At 39.6% G+C, this 15,726-nt stretch overlaps 1 long non-coding RNA gene across 1 annotated transcript; it reads left to right on the top strand.

Annotated features, from left to right (window-relative positions):
- Positions 1-9,506: 9,506 nt before the first annotated feature.
- On the top strand, positions 9,507-10,232 carry LOC133707016 (uncharacterized). The gene is made up of 2 exons (XR_009844866.1): positions 9,507-9,706; positions 9,947-10,232. It is a non-coding gene; the product is annotated as an uncharacterized LOC133707016 (long non-coding RNA).
- The last annotated feature ends 5,494 nt before the right edge of the window (positions 10,233-15,726 follow it).

Here is a 15,726-nt window from a genome sequence, read left to right as displayed (position 1 = left end):
TATGAGAATATAAAAAAATAAAAACTATTTAAGTTGGGCATCTTATTGAACCATAAACTTACTCCCATGCAATGAGCCAATGACATCATGACATAGACAAGCCCACATTAATCGATACATTTATTACTGATGAGTACTAGGATTAAGAGCTTCAATATTGCAGATTGTGTATGTACAGTGATCCATGCAACTTCTCATCTTCAATTTATCTGCCATTCAAATTCAGAATTATGCATGTATATCAGTTAATCAGCACGGGGAGAGAGAGAGAGAGAGAGAGAGAGAGAGAGAGAGAGAGAGAGGTGATCGATGTACCATTGTTATACTTGAGACACTGGCCTGATGAGCAGCCAAGTTTGCAATAGTACTGGTGATCATGTTCTACAGGTATCTGAGGCAGTCTAGGCCTGGGCATTGTCGTATGCATCTACAGAAACATACTTCGTTGAACCGACATTTATAAGCGCATTCCTGGATACATTTCTCATCTACTGCATTTCCAGTATTGATGAATAGAATCACCATCATGAGCACCACAGAGAGACTCTTCAACTCCATGTTTGAAATTTCGATCTTAATATTCGTAATTAAAATTTGAGCTTATCTTTATCTGGGATACCTTGATGGCTTGATGAAACTATTGACATAAGGTCATAAGCCTTCACCAAACCAACCACTAAGTTAGGTGCATATAAAATGACATGTGGATAGATATTATAATAACTCAAAAATCTCACTATCTATTTCCTAATTAATGCAAAGCGAATTTCAACCGATTTATATTTTTATTTATTTTTTGTTTCTTTTTGTTCCGTTTTAAAGATAGATTTTGTCATGAATTAAAAAATCTGAACTGCTAAATAGGGCTGTCAATGGGTCGTGTCGGGTTGGGTTCGTGTCGGGTCAAGGTATTTGTTGTGTCACAAGATACAAACTCAAACTCAAACTCAACCCATTTAATAATCGTGTCAAAAATTAAAACCCAAACTCAACCTATTTATTAAACAGGTTACCCGTTTCCAACCCGCTTAACCCATTTATGACACATTTACTTATCTGGAATGGAAAATAATCATGAATCGGAAACAATTGGAATGAGAGAAGAAAGGAATCGGTATTGATGCCGGAAGAGTTGATTCCTAAACCCATCTCCCCCCTTCGTAATCAAATTCCTGAGTATTCAATAATCGATTCCTTATAAGGAGATGAGACCTACACTCATTCCTATTCCTTCATGTGTTAGTAAACGTAGGAATAGTTTTACCCCGTAATCATTCCCTCCCATTCCAATTAAGTAAACGTGCCCTTAATAAATAGATCGTGTCGTGTTAGACAAAATAACTCATTTAAGAGTTAACAATGCGACCCATTTAACTAAAAAAATAAATAAATTGATTAAATTCACTAGAAACTTCACAAGACGAAAAATATAAATAATTATATATAATTCATAAATAATTAAATATAATAATAATAATAAAGCAAAATATTTCAAATTGTCTAATCCTATGATCAAATACTCCTAATGTCCAAAATTTCAAAAAAAAGTATAGCATAATCGGGTTATACAAGTTCACTTCGTGTTGGCAAGTTGACCCGTGGCCGACCCATTTATTAAATGGGTCATGGCGGGTTGACCCACGGCTGACCCGCTTTTTAATCGTGCGGGTTTAACCCACTTTATTTCGTGTGAGTTTCGAGTCGTGTCGGAATTGATAGCCCTACTGCTAAAGGTTTGCTACTCATTCTTTCCTTGGCATAACAAGCAACTTTCTAAATAGTTAAATTTAATAATATATTTCTTGTGTGCACTAAGAGATAGCAACCAACAGAATTGGATCAAGTATTAGAACCACATTAAACTATATTTTTTTTTGGATTAAATCATGTTTAATACCTTGTACTTTCAAGGGCTCATCAGATCAGTCCCTGCACTTCTAATTTAATCAGAAAAGTTCTTGCACTCTCCAATTTCATCAAATCAATCCAATCCGTCACTATTCCGTCAATTTTCGCTGTTAAAATGCTGACGTTGGACCTTCTCATAGGGAAAATTCTCAAACTACCCATCGCTAGGCAACCCACCGACTCGTCAGTGTTGTGAATGTAGATGGGTAGTTTGGAAAATTTCCTAGAAAATTGACGGAGTGGTGACGGATTGGATCGATTTGATGAAATTGAAGAGTGCAAGGACTTTTTTGATTAAATTAAAAGTGCAGGGACTGAATTAGTGAACCCTTGAAAGTACAAGGTAGTAAGCAGAATTTAGTCCTTTTTTTTTCTTCTTAAAATCGTTTTTTTTTTTTTTTTTTTTTTACTTTATGGCTAACATCATTTTGATTCTTGATGTTTCATTCTTATCATATGTCCATACACTCTTCAACTTTTTTTCATACCACCAAGCTAGTTATTACCCAATTTGTCAAGAAGTCTGATGAGCAATGACATTAATTGCACTTGAGCACCAATTCTATGATGATGTGTTGTTGAAAATATGATTCTCACATGAGAAAATGAGAACTTATTTTATAAGGATTTGGGTTAACTCGAATCATTGTAAATTGGTTTTGGTTGTGAAGTTCAGATTACTTTATCATGAAATCAGAGCGAGTTATCCCATGTGTGCATGTCTCACAGCCACCCGGGCTTGACGCCACCCAGTATAAGTCGTCTATGTATATGGCTTGAAAATTCTCCACCGTACGGGGACGTGTTGAGAATATGATTCTCACATGAGAAAATGAGGAACTTGCTTATGAGTTTATAAGAATTCGGATCAACTCTAACTATTGTCAATTGATTTTAGTATAAATTGTCTACATCAAGTGTATGTCTCTACTGAATAGCCTTATGACAAATTGGGCAGTGACTAACAACCCTGTGGTTTGAATAAACTAAAGTTATTAGCAGAACTCGAGATGGAGTTTGTGCATGCTTAGATGACAAAGGGAGATGATGAAGTCTTGAATTTAAGAAAATTATAGTTGATACATATATAACTACTAGAGACTACGAAACTGGGACGGGGACCCGGAGCTTGATGTTGCATATTAATTTTCGTTTTCTTTTTATCGGCAGTGAAAAGGTACAATTAAGAATAGGGAGAATATCACATATGGTCACTGAACTATGACCTGTTCGACACTTTGATCACTCAACTTTTGAAAATATCACTTTAGTCACTCAACTTACACATTGTCAATCACTTTAGTCACTACTGTTGGATTTACTATTACAAGTCCTTAATTTGAGGGCAAATTTGTCTAATCACTATGATTTATTTATATATAAAAATAATAAGAAATTTCTAAAATATCGGTGCTATTTGAGCTTTTTCAGAAAGAGGAAAAACCATGGCTGATATGATTGATCTCCCTCTCTCCCATTTGAATCCCAGAATCTCAATTTGCTTATCAATGAACCATGCTAGCCAGGGCTGCATCACCAATTTCACAAGCCCTAAAACTCCATCTCCTACCCTAACAATGGTATTCGAGGCGAGGTTCTCCTCCTTCAAGAAATCAGACTCCTCCAACAGTCCTGATGGCTCCACCAACAGCCCCGATCACACTGCTTCAACTCCCCAAGCAGATCTGATAAGAAGAAATCCAAATCCACCATCAAAGAAGATTCCAAAGCCGCGAGTACAAGCTTCGATGGCGGCAGCGGAGGGGTTTTGGCTCGGCGTTGGGGTCTAGTGATTTGTTGAGGCCTGTCGGCAGTGACGGTAATGCAGGGTTGAAGAAGAAGGAGCTGCGGCAGCGAGTCTGAACAGGACGAGGTCAATGAGAGTGTGATAAGTGGGAGCTGGGTTGATAATGGAAGTAATCTAGACCTCTCCACGAGCCATCTCTTTCCAGACCTCTTCTTATCTATCCCAACAAGATGACAAGGCAGATGAGCAATTACAACCACAACCCACATTAACCCAGGCACCATCTCACATGTACTCACTAAGACCAAGTCTCTCCTCAACTTGGCCTTCCAATTCTAAACGATTTTCCAGACAGTTAGCGATTTTACCAGATTGACAGCTTGATTTGCTTACTTTGGGATCCAAAAGCAAGACGAGATTAGAGACTTAAGATTATTGGGTGTATACTCCAGTGAATGTTTAGATTCTTCTTGATGATGCCATTTATCAAGATCTGATAATTTGATTTAATGATCATGGGGTTTCTGAAAATTTTGTCCATGGCTCCATGCGCAGAACAAAGAGACAGGGAAGGGAAAGAAACAAATAAAAGCAGAAGAATAAACAAAAGGTTTAATTTTGAGTAATTTGACTAAAATATCCTTGAGATAATGTATTATTTACGAGATTTTATGGATAAAATAAACATAAATAAATCGAATGACTAAAATGATAGACGATGTGTAAGTTGAGTGACTAAAGTGATATTTTCAAAAGTTGAGTGATTAAAGTGTCATAGTTCAGTAATCATTTGTGATATTCTCCCTTAAGAATATTTATAACAACAACAACCACCTTTGCCATCTAGCACCAATACGTCCTTGCTGGGACGTTTTTAGGGTTTAGGGTTTAGCAAACTAACATGACTCCACGCCCAGTAAGCCCATTAAGGACCAAACCAAGCTACACTGCTGGAAACCACCAAGACGACTACGGCGCCATCCAAGATATCGACCTCGGCTGACCCAACAGCCTCCACTCAACCCCCAACCACAGCGATACCGACATTGACCAGTTTACAGGCTGCGCCGCCTGCACCTCTATCATTGACGTCGCCAAGAGCACCTCAGCAAACTCAGCGCCGCCCTTCCGCGCGTCGATCTTCCCCAGCCAAACTTCCACCCAACCTGGGTCATCATTGCCACCACTAAACCGTGAAGGCATTAAGGCCCCTCCACAGTAAAGACAGAAGGGAAGGTAAACCCTCGCCGATCCATATACGCCATCATGGCCAGCGCCAACAGTTTCAAACCCAGACAGATGGTTGTGAAAGGGTAGAGGCCGGAAAGGGAAGGATCGGAAGATCGGGAAAAGTAGAGGGGTTCACCAACCTCTGGTAAGACTTGACGGAGACGTCAAGAAGTTTCAACGCGGCCGAGCCAATGTGCTTGTCACTGCCACAAGGGAGCAGCATTAGAGTGAGCGCGAAGAGGAGTACCGCTGGTGTAGATACCTACTAGCATGACTAGTTTGCTATCTCACCAAGCATAAGTAACACCCTCTTTGGGACACCCACAAGCCATGGTGAGGCCCAACCGCTACTTGCATCTTGTAGCCCTATGTTCAAGCTACGCTACGGTATCCGGAAGTCGCAAATCCGTCGCCGGGAAGCCACATTTCCGGCCTTGCCAAGTTGCCTTCACAAACATGCTTTTTAGACTGGAATAGTGATTTCTACATCCCACATCTAAGAAAATGTAAATGAGGGAGCCTCCTTCCCCTATAAAAGGAGACTCCTTCCCACTTACTCCACATCCCATTACACACTTTGTAATCCCCCTTTGGGCCGCAAGGCTCAACACACTAGTATAACATTCAAGTGGACGTAGTCTCCCGCTAAGGCGGAGACGAACCACTATACATCTCGTGTCAATCTCTCTCTCTCTCTTAAGCTAACTAGAGACCCCCGCAGACTCTAACGTTAACATTGGCGCAAGAAGCACTCGACCTTCCTTGCCTTGTATTCTCAACCAAGCAAAACTCCAGCGTCCATTCTTGACGCTTCAATCTATATCACTGTCGCTAGCCATTCCAACTTCACTAGCACAAATTTTCAACACCGCCGGGTTTTCATCACCGCCGACCACAACCAGCGGATAAACCTCCGCTAGGCACCGCCAAAGCTTCACTGGCACCGCCAGCAAACTTCATGGACACCGCCAGCAAGCTTGACTGCCACCGCCGAGCTCCGTCCAGCAAAACCTCCGCTGAACACAACTTCCATCCAGCAGCAACTCGCACAGCGCCATCCAGCGGCCACCGCTCATCAGCTAGCGTTCGGCGGCTAGGCAATCGTCCTCCGCCAGCTCTCCAGCGGCGACGTTTACCGCCGGCAATACCCAACGTTCATTTCCCCGCCAACCACCTCCGCTGGCCAAACGCTCCGCTCCGCCAGCCTAATCACCGCCGAGCGGCACCGCTGGAAGTTCACCACCGACCTTCGAACTTCACCGCCGAGCCGCACCGCTGGAAGTTCACCGCCGAACTTCGAACTTCACCGCTGAGATTCTCCTCCACCGAGCTTCACCTCTGTCGGAACCAAACTCTGCCAACCTCACTACCGCTGGGTAGCCTACCACCACCGAGCAGCCACAAAGCTCAGTCCTCCAGGGAGCAGAGCGGCAAACGTCGAACATCAATAACCAAACCTCACCGCTCACACCTGTACACCGCCAACAACAAACCATCAGCGGCCACCTTTGTTGACACCCAGCAGCTCGCTGCCCGCTGCATCACGTCGTTTTCAATTTTCATCATGCCTTACGGCCCTGCGCATCGAGCTTCTGTCACCGGTCAAAATGATCAATAAGCTAAGTCTTTCTTATTTGATTCTTATATACAAGCACCACGTGCTTCTGCTTTTTGGATAAGTTGGGAGACACATGCCTGCACGTACACTTCACAATGCATATATTTATATATCTTTATGTATGGGCCACTTGTGCAATTCCCATCACTTATGGACACGTACACTTCCTGTTAGGCTAATGGTCAATTGAACAACTATATGTTTAAACCTCTTTGTCAGTTATCTCCTACACAAATGTGCACTGTTCATATTTGCTTCCATTTGTCAAACTAGTGTGTCATAAGTCCATGTCTTATGACTATTCGTGTCCTATACAGCACCGCCATCTCATGTGGTAATATGGGCCATGTATTTATATAGTTGTATATATGTTGTGATCTACTTTGATTAAACAGAACATGCCCACATACGAATTAGCTGCGGAATTCAACGAGGCATATTTGGCCAGTCCAAAATTGCGAACTACAATGCATATATAGCATGCTCATCTATGCAAAATCATTAGATATACATGTATAGGCTCCAGCGCCTACTACACATGATAACTTATTTCCATTGTTACTTTGAAATTCATAATTTCATGGTCATGCATATTAAAGCACATAATTAAATGCCATTTGTTGCCAACTACAATTTTGCATATACACTTCGCTCAAAATTTTATCAAAGTACATATGCAAAACACACATGCAAATTATTGGTGTCGATTTTACAAATCCGCATACTAATCATCTATTTTTGCAAGGAAATTCAACTATTTCTATCAAGCATTCAAGCGCAACTACGAGTTGACGGACATTATCGGAATACTTTATCCGCCAAGCAATGGATCGTCATGCTCGGCCAACTCCGCTAGCCTCCAAATCGGCATAAGATAAGTCACTATATCTTATCTCTTGCGCTCTTGCAATTAGAGCCTTTGCCATGACTATACATGTCTCCATGACACTTAAGCATGCCTACAAAATGTTATTAGCAACTTTACTACAAGTATATGCTATACACATATGTCATGCTACTACTTAATTGCAACTCAATTAAATAAATATGTGACACTCATATAGAAGCTTGTGACACTTACTACTTACTAAAACATACTCGGATAAACGACTTGCTCGGGTTACGACTCGCTTGGGTATCGAGTATGGCCACGACTTGCGCTTGGGCCACGCCTCGCATGCTCGCACAGCGCCTACACACTCAACTACACCCAACTTGCTCGATCATGTCCAACATGCTTTATTGAAGCCCCAAGTTCACAAATGCTTCATACGATGTCACCGGGACTACTCCCACAATTTTATATGGACACCCATTACACTTGCCACTATCTATTGTGCGTGTTATATGGCCATAAGATCCACATATACAACTACCAATATTTTACATGTTCGTACACATTAATGGAATATTGAATTCTTCTACCATTTGTTGTTCGTTACAAATCGAATTCTTTTCGCATTCCATTAATACGAACGGTAACCAATACAACAAAGCATTCTACATATGCGCGTTTTTTGTCTCATTGTGCAGGATCAAACGAGTCCCTTCTTGCTTACGGAGTTCGGGGACTTGTAGGGGCTCCGTGCCGCCCGGTCACTTATGCTTGATGACTTCACGCTTATAACTCCCCAACCAAGAAGCTCCTCTTGCTTGCGGACTTCGGGGACTTGTAGATACCTACTAGCATGACTAGTTTGCTATCTCACCAAGCATAAGTAACACCCTCTTTGGGACACCCACAAGCCATGGTGAGGCCCAACCGCTACTTGCATCTTGTAGCCCTATGTTCAAGCTACGCTACGGTATCCGGAAGTCGCAAATCCGTCGCCGGGAAGCCACCTTTCCGGCCTTGCCAAGTTGCCTTCACAAACATGTTTTTTAGACTAGAATAGTGATTTCTACATCCCACATCTAAGAAAATGTAAATGAGGGAGCCTCCTTCCCCTATAAAAGGAGACTCCTTCCCACTTACTCCACATCCCATTACACACTTTGTAATCCCCCTTTGGGCCGCAAGGCTCAACACACTAGTATAACATTCAAGTGGACGTAGTCTCCCGCTAAGGCAGAGACGAACCACTATACATCTCGTGTCAATCTCTCTCTCTCTCTCTCTTAAGCTAACTAGAGACCCCCGCGGACTCTAACGTTAACAGTTGGTGAGAGACTAGGGCTTGTCATCGCCATAATATACACATATCTGTTATCTTGTAGAATAGTTGAGACCAAAACAAGAATAGATTAGTGATATTGATTAGTCTAGTATTACTTTAATACTTTAATTGTGCATATATTTATAGACATGTGCATTTGAATACATATTCAGAAAGTTTAGCAAGAAAAAGCCGAAGATAAGGAAAATGTTATTGAGTGTTGATAATTGCAATTACAGACGAAAGTCATTTTCTCATAGAAGGGAGGATCAATTTCCTTTGTTAATGGTCCGCACTATAAGTATAACTATTTTATTTTTGTATTACATATGTGAGATTGAACTCTACCAAACTAAATACTACCACTTAAATTACCCTAAGACCACGTTTGGTTCGCGGAAAGTAAGCATAAGGAAAGGAAACTTGTTCCTTTCCTGCGTTTGAGATGCAAAAGGAAAGGAAATCATTTCCTGAATAAAGGGAAAATAAAGGGGAAAGTGGTTCCTTCCAAACCCCAAAGGAATCACTTTCCCCCCTTCTTTCCTTGCATTTATTACTCACAACATATTTTTTTATTACATTATTTATCAACTTTTTAACAACTTTCCTGATAACTTTCCTTACGTTAGCAAACATCGGAATAGAAAGTTGTTGGGAAATTTCATTTCCCTTCCCATGGGAAAGACAAATGAATTACTTTCCTTTCCGTGAACCAAACGAGGCCTAAGTAGGCCTAGCATTTAAACCAGTAACCCGCACGAAACCCGCACTGTAAAAGCCCGCACGAACCCGTCCATTTATTAAATCCGTGCTAAAAAAGTCCGCACACAAAAAGCCTGCAAATTAACGGGTCTTGCGTGCTAAACCCACCGGAACCCATTTACTTCAAAAAAAAAACTCAGTTCGACCCTTTCCGTCATTCAGCAACCACAAAAAACGCAACCCGGAATCTGAGCACAGCAACCTCTCTTCTTAACTTTTCTTTTCCGTCACCGAAAACCCAAATCTCTCTCTCTCTCTCTCTCTCTGCGCGCCCAATTTCTCAAGGTATTGAATGATGGAGTTTTTGTTGTGATAGATTTCTGGGTTTTTGTTGTGATATTGATTTGTAATCTTGGGTTGTTGTAATCTTCGATTTTGATTGAAGTATTGAATTTCTGGTCTTGATTTCAATATGGGTTCTGTTTGATTGCTGGGAAACTCCACAATTTTATACAATTCTGTGTGTTGTGTTCAATTTCATTTGATTTTCTGATTCTGGGTTTTGCTTGTGATGGGCTATTGCAGAGATTAGTTCAGCACCAACCGACTCAGTATCCTACATCTGAGGAGTTAAGCATTGGGAAAATCAAGTTCAAGGCTTCTGTTTCGCAGAGATTGCTCGCAAAGTTTGGAAAGACTACTATGCCAAGGTATTATTGACGATATAATGTAAGATGATATACTGATAAGGCAACTGGTTTTCGGTTGTGTCGATTGTTTCATTGTTTGTGGTCAATGGGAGGCATGGTTCTTGTATTTGGCCACTAGTTATTGCAGAAATTAAGGATTAAAGGTCCAGAGTCAATTTCAATCGGTTATCTTGTTTAATGTTTTGAATGCGCATGCACATACAAGATTCTAATTTTGGTTAGCTAGCTAGATGACAATACTCACCACTTCACAAGCCACATTAATTGTTAAGTCTCGGGATCTTTGTGCCTCCATAATTCCACATTAATTGCTTAACGGATTTTAATGGATTTGAGGGAAAAAAAAAAGTAAAAAAAGGAAAGAAAAAAAAAATGTTTACAGGTCTTAATGGGTTTCAATGAATAACCCGCAAACCCGTCGGGTTTAGCCCGCGAAACCCGTTAAGCTAACGGGTTCTTACCGAGTCGGCCCGTTAAGAACTCACACGGTACCCGCACTATACCCGCACGTTGCCAGGCCTACCTAAGGGTTGTATAGCTAATTTACCAAAATGTTAATTGGGTTGACTTTTTTAATGAAGTCATTTCCTTTAGGGTCTTTCTAAATGTACCCAGCAAAAATCTAAGTATACCCAGCACACAAAAATTTATCATCGATTTCCACTTTTACCCCTAATTATACCCAGCACTCCGTCCTGATTCCACTTCGACACCGCTTCAATTCTTCCAAAGAACCGTTCCCGGTCTCCCTCTGATAATATACATATAGATTAATTGTTCGAGTTGATCGAAACTAAATGGACATGTATTTGTTAATTAATGAAAGCTCAGTGCAATCATATTCATACACTTGGTTCTTGATGAAACTTTCTTTGTTTCGATTTGTTAGATCAAGATGTTTCTGGAGAATTCCTTCTTATATCGTTGCAATTAATTTATTACTAGGCACTATTACTTGCTTGTGATCAATTAACTCTTTAATTGGATTTTCCTCTTAACATGGGATTCTTTCATCTAGAGACAGCAATAACCCAACAATGAAAGTTCTTGACAAAACTGTTGAAACCACTCCAACATGAAACATGGGTGTTTTTGGAAGGAGCAAATTAAGAAAACCTCAATTAGAGAATTGCATCAAACGGAGGGTTGACGGATTACTGAGAAAGATCAATCGCATAATTTGATATGCAGGGGTTGGAGGTAGGAGAGGTGAGGTTGGCGTTTGATGGTTTTAGAAAAAATAGAAATAGGGGTAAAACTGGAAATGTAATAAAAATAATTTTTATGCTGGGTATACTAAGATATTTGTTGGGTACATTTAGAAAGACCCTTTCCTTTATAATCTAATTTCAATTTCAACTTATTGCAGTGCATGATGAGTTTGGAAGCGAGTTAGTTTTCAACAAATCTCAGTCCAAGGTAAGAAAAATTCTATGAGAGTTTTTCTCTCAACCTAGTCTTCGGCGCCCTAGCCTACTTCTATCGCTCTCTTCTCGACTTCTCTCCATCCAATGGCTTCCATTGATGCTGTCATAGCAAGCTTTGTTGCTTACCTTGCCCTCGCTGAAGGAGGCAGTGCTCTTGACCTAGGAAAGATTGGTGGTGGCCTCGTTCGCAGGTCCTCCCAACCTTTTCTGATTGGAAAACCTCTGACTCGCAAGCCGGTTGATCCTAAGGCAGATTTTAGGACTGAGGAACGGGCTGGAGATTTATTCTTGTTCTCCTTTGAATCAGTGCATGATCGCAACAAGGTACTCCGAGGTGGGGGTTGGTGTTTTGATCAAGCCCTGGTTTGCTTTGAAGAGTATGACGGCGTCAAACCTCTTCATGAAGATCCCGCAGCTATTGGTACCTCATCCTTGAACAAATGCAGACACAGTCGACAACCCTCAGTGTGTTGCACCAATACACCGGCAAAACCCAATCGGTCTAACACCAACTCATTACCATATGACACCCAGATCGGCGCCATAATCTGGTCAACCACCAGATCAACATCGAAAACAAGGAGCAGAGAAACAACCGCAAGGCTGGCAATGGCAACAGCCATCAGGTTTTAGAATTTTAATGTAGATCAAAAATCGATGAGTAACCCTAGCAGAGCGTTAGAGCGGCTAGGTCATATTTGTATTCATTTTAATTTTTTAATTGTATGACAAACTTTTAGTTACTAATTAGGTGATCATTTTTCTACAATAACACAATGCAAGTTGCTTTCTCCGAAGATCACGTCATACGCGCATTATCAGGAGGTGTTGATTCCACAATGGCCACCACTCTTTTTCATAACACTATTAGTGATAGGCTTCATTGTGTCCACAGGAGGTGTTGATTATTACTTTTTTTGTTTTGTAGACTTCAGTACTTGTGTCTCTTGTGCTTCCCTAATAGGAATTTCCTCTCTCATGTAGATATAAAGAGAAAGAACGTGTGATGGAAACCTTTGAGAGAGATCTTCATTTGCCTGTCACTTGTGTGGATGCTTGGGAAGTTAAAAGGTGTTGTTGATCTTGAGGTGAAAAGGAAAATATTAGGAAAAGAGTTCATCTGCAATTTTTATGCTTTTGTGCATGAACTCGATCGATAAAAAACTAGGGAGGAAACCCTGTTACTTAGTCCAAGGTACCCTGTATCCGGATGTGATTGAACAATGCTTTAGAAGACCTCCGCCTGGTATATAAGTTTGTGAGTTTTTATCACCACTAGGGTCAAAATTTTATTGCACCGGACAAAATGATACCCAACTTTCAAAAGTGATCAAAATGATACCTAAATTTTTAAAAATAAATCAAATTGATACCCAACTTTTAAAAGTGATCAAAATGATACCTAAAGTTTTAAAAACAAATCAACTTAATACCTCGGTTTATTTTTTGTAACTTCTTTGTTAAAATTGATCAGGTGTGGTATGGTGTTTTGTGGGGTTATAATAATATTTTACACCAAAAATGTTTTTCAATTATTTTTCACGTGTGGTGTGGTGTGGTGTTTTGTGGGGTTATAATAATGTTAACTTTTACACAAAAAATATTTTTCAATTATTTTTCATTTTACTTTGTTAAGTCTCTTCTTCTTCTATCTCTACCTCTCTCTTTCTCTCTTCCCATTTTTCTTTGTTTCTTTAGAAGTTGGAAAACATCCCAACTTTATTTGTTTCTACGATCGATGGTAGAATTGAAATTGAATGGAGGATTTTTTTAATTCTATAAAAGAAGAAGATTGGGTTATAGATGGTTGATGGCCCTCTGACCACAAATCACTTCAATTTTTGGGCTTGATTTTGCATTTGATTTAACAAAAAAGTTACAAAAAATAAACCGAGGTATCAAGTTGATTTGTTTTTAAAACTTTAGGTATCGTTTTTATCACTTTTGTAAGTTGGGTATCAAGTTAATTTGTTTTTAAAAATTTATGTATCATTTTGACCACTTTTGAAAGTTGAGTATCATTTTGTCTGGTGCAAGAAAGTTTTGACCCTAGTGGTGATAAAAACTCTAAGTTTGTCCATGGAGTTAAATCCATGAGACCATGACAACGTTTTCTTGGAATTATATTCACATTTTCTGAAACCTATTTCTTTCCAGGTTGACGAGATATTTATACAATCAATCTAAGATGCTGGGTTAATATGATGTAATTTGGCAAGCATTTGCAGTGTTTCTGCCTGTAAGATAAGTTGGAGTTTAAGGTGATCAAAGAACATGCACATTCTCATGTTGTTAGTCTCAGAGCTGTAACAAGTTAAGATGAGATGACAGCCGAATGGCATGCTTTCATATATGCTAGAAAATGTTATCTTTTATGTTTTATCACCTTTATATTGTCACACTTGTTTGTTGGGCATATGCTAATTAATTTCATTTCTCTTAATACAGTAGTCAAATGTGAACAGACACAACAGTGTGTGAAATTTCCAGGTACTACTTTACACATGAGTTCTATGATGATGTGTCACGAAAGATTTGCGAGAGTGTCTGGTGTAAAGTGTAAACAGAGTAACTTAGGACATCACATCAAAGCCTCCTTCAACTATGGAGTGGGAATAGTGCCATTTTTACCCAAATGCTTGAGCTCTGCATTGGTAGTGAAGTAATCTGGTCTAGACAAAGGAACTATGTTTCCGATGGCAATTCCATAAACATGTCTATGGAAACATCATGATCAGAAACTATAGATTACATTTCTTTCTGGTGATGCATTTGGTACGTCAACGTGTGAAGTATGCTTACATAATTTAGTCATGCCATGGACCTATGTGTTGCTTTCAGTTCGTCTCTACCTCATTGCATTTACAGTGTGAGGGTCTTTCGGAATGATGAAATCTCGCAGAAGAAAACTATTACATGCCACAAATATCTGAGGTTTCGGAAAGCTTGTGCAACATTTCTACTTGTCTCTACTTCATTGCATTTACGGTGTGGGGGTCTTTCGTAATGATGAAATCTCACAGAACAAAACTACGTACATACAATGCACAAATATCTGAGGTTTCGGAAATCTGACTGAGCTTGTGCAAAAAACAATCTTTTGCCTGTCGAATACTAGTATATCCAGCATAAAAAGTGATCATAGGATCCTGAAACTAAGGAATGTGAAGAAGGAAATGGTGTTTACCCATTATTCTTGAGGGCCACCAGTATATACTTGTTACAACTTACAAAGAACACTAATTTCTTGGCTAAAAGAGAAAAGAACCCCGACAGAAGACTATGTTTTTGGCTTTTGAGACCACAAAGAAAATATTATACTAGGATTTTTGTTTTTTGGTTAGTACTATCACACTAGAATTAACTTATCAATTATCATTTAGGCATAAAGGGTCATATCTAGCATGTTTTCACGAAAGTTTTCTTGGATCCGTCATTGACTGCTTTGTTACTCATGAGTTGGTTTTCTATAAATGAGTTCTGATTATGAGATTAGAAGGTAACTCCGCTTAGTAAATTCTTTATTTTTGTATTCAAATTAAAACACTGCTTCGTAAATTCTTTACTCATGAGTACGGCTTCCTTATTCATGAGTTAGTTTTCTGGACATTAGTTATGACTATGAGATTAGAAGGTAAATCTGGTCACTAAATTCTATATCTTCTGTTTAAGACAATTTTCTTGAGGGAAAGAATAAAATGGGAATCTGGTGAACTTCTCAGGCTACTGCAGCAGCTGCCACTTTTATCAAGAATGGAGCCTCGCTTTCACCGAAAAGTGTTTCAACCTTTATTTTACAAGCCATGTGATTAAAGCCCTTTTGTTACAGAATGAGAGAAATATACTTATTCTATGATTCCATATTAAATTTGTTTGGCTACCTGCTCAACTTTATATAGCTCTAACTTTTTGTATTCTGTTGGTTACTTGTCAGCCTTTTTCTATTTATCTCAATACCAAATTTTACCTCTTTGCTCCTTTTTGACTATCCAAATGATACCAACGTCACTTTTTTGGGACTAAAAGAGAAATATCTGTCCTGCATATCCTCAATCTGATTGCTTGGATCCAATGCCAGTGTGATTGTGTGATCAGAAACCAAGTAGCAGAAGATGCAGGTATTTATAAATCCCACCTATTATTTTGGACCTCAATTTATGAAGTTGCAGAATCCCATCATGAATGGCAACAGACACATTATTGGAGCATGGCCTCCACCTCCAAGAAG

Source organism: Rosa rugosa, chromosome 4, assembly GCF_958449725.1.
Source record: "Rosa rugosa chromosome 4, drRosRugo1.1, whole genome shotgun sequence".
In the NCBI taxonomy this organism is placed as follows: domain Eukaryota; kingdom Viridiplantae; phylum Streptophyta; class Magnoliopsida; order Rosales; family Rosaceae; genus Rosa; species Rosa rugosa.
Note: the sequence above shows the minus strand (reverse complement) of the source record. Positions and strands in the feature narration are given on the sequence as shown.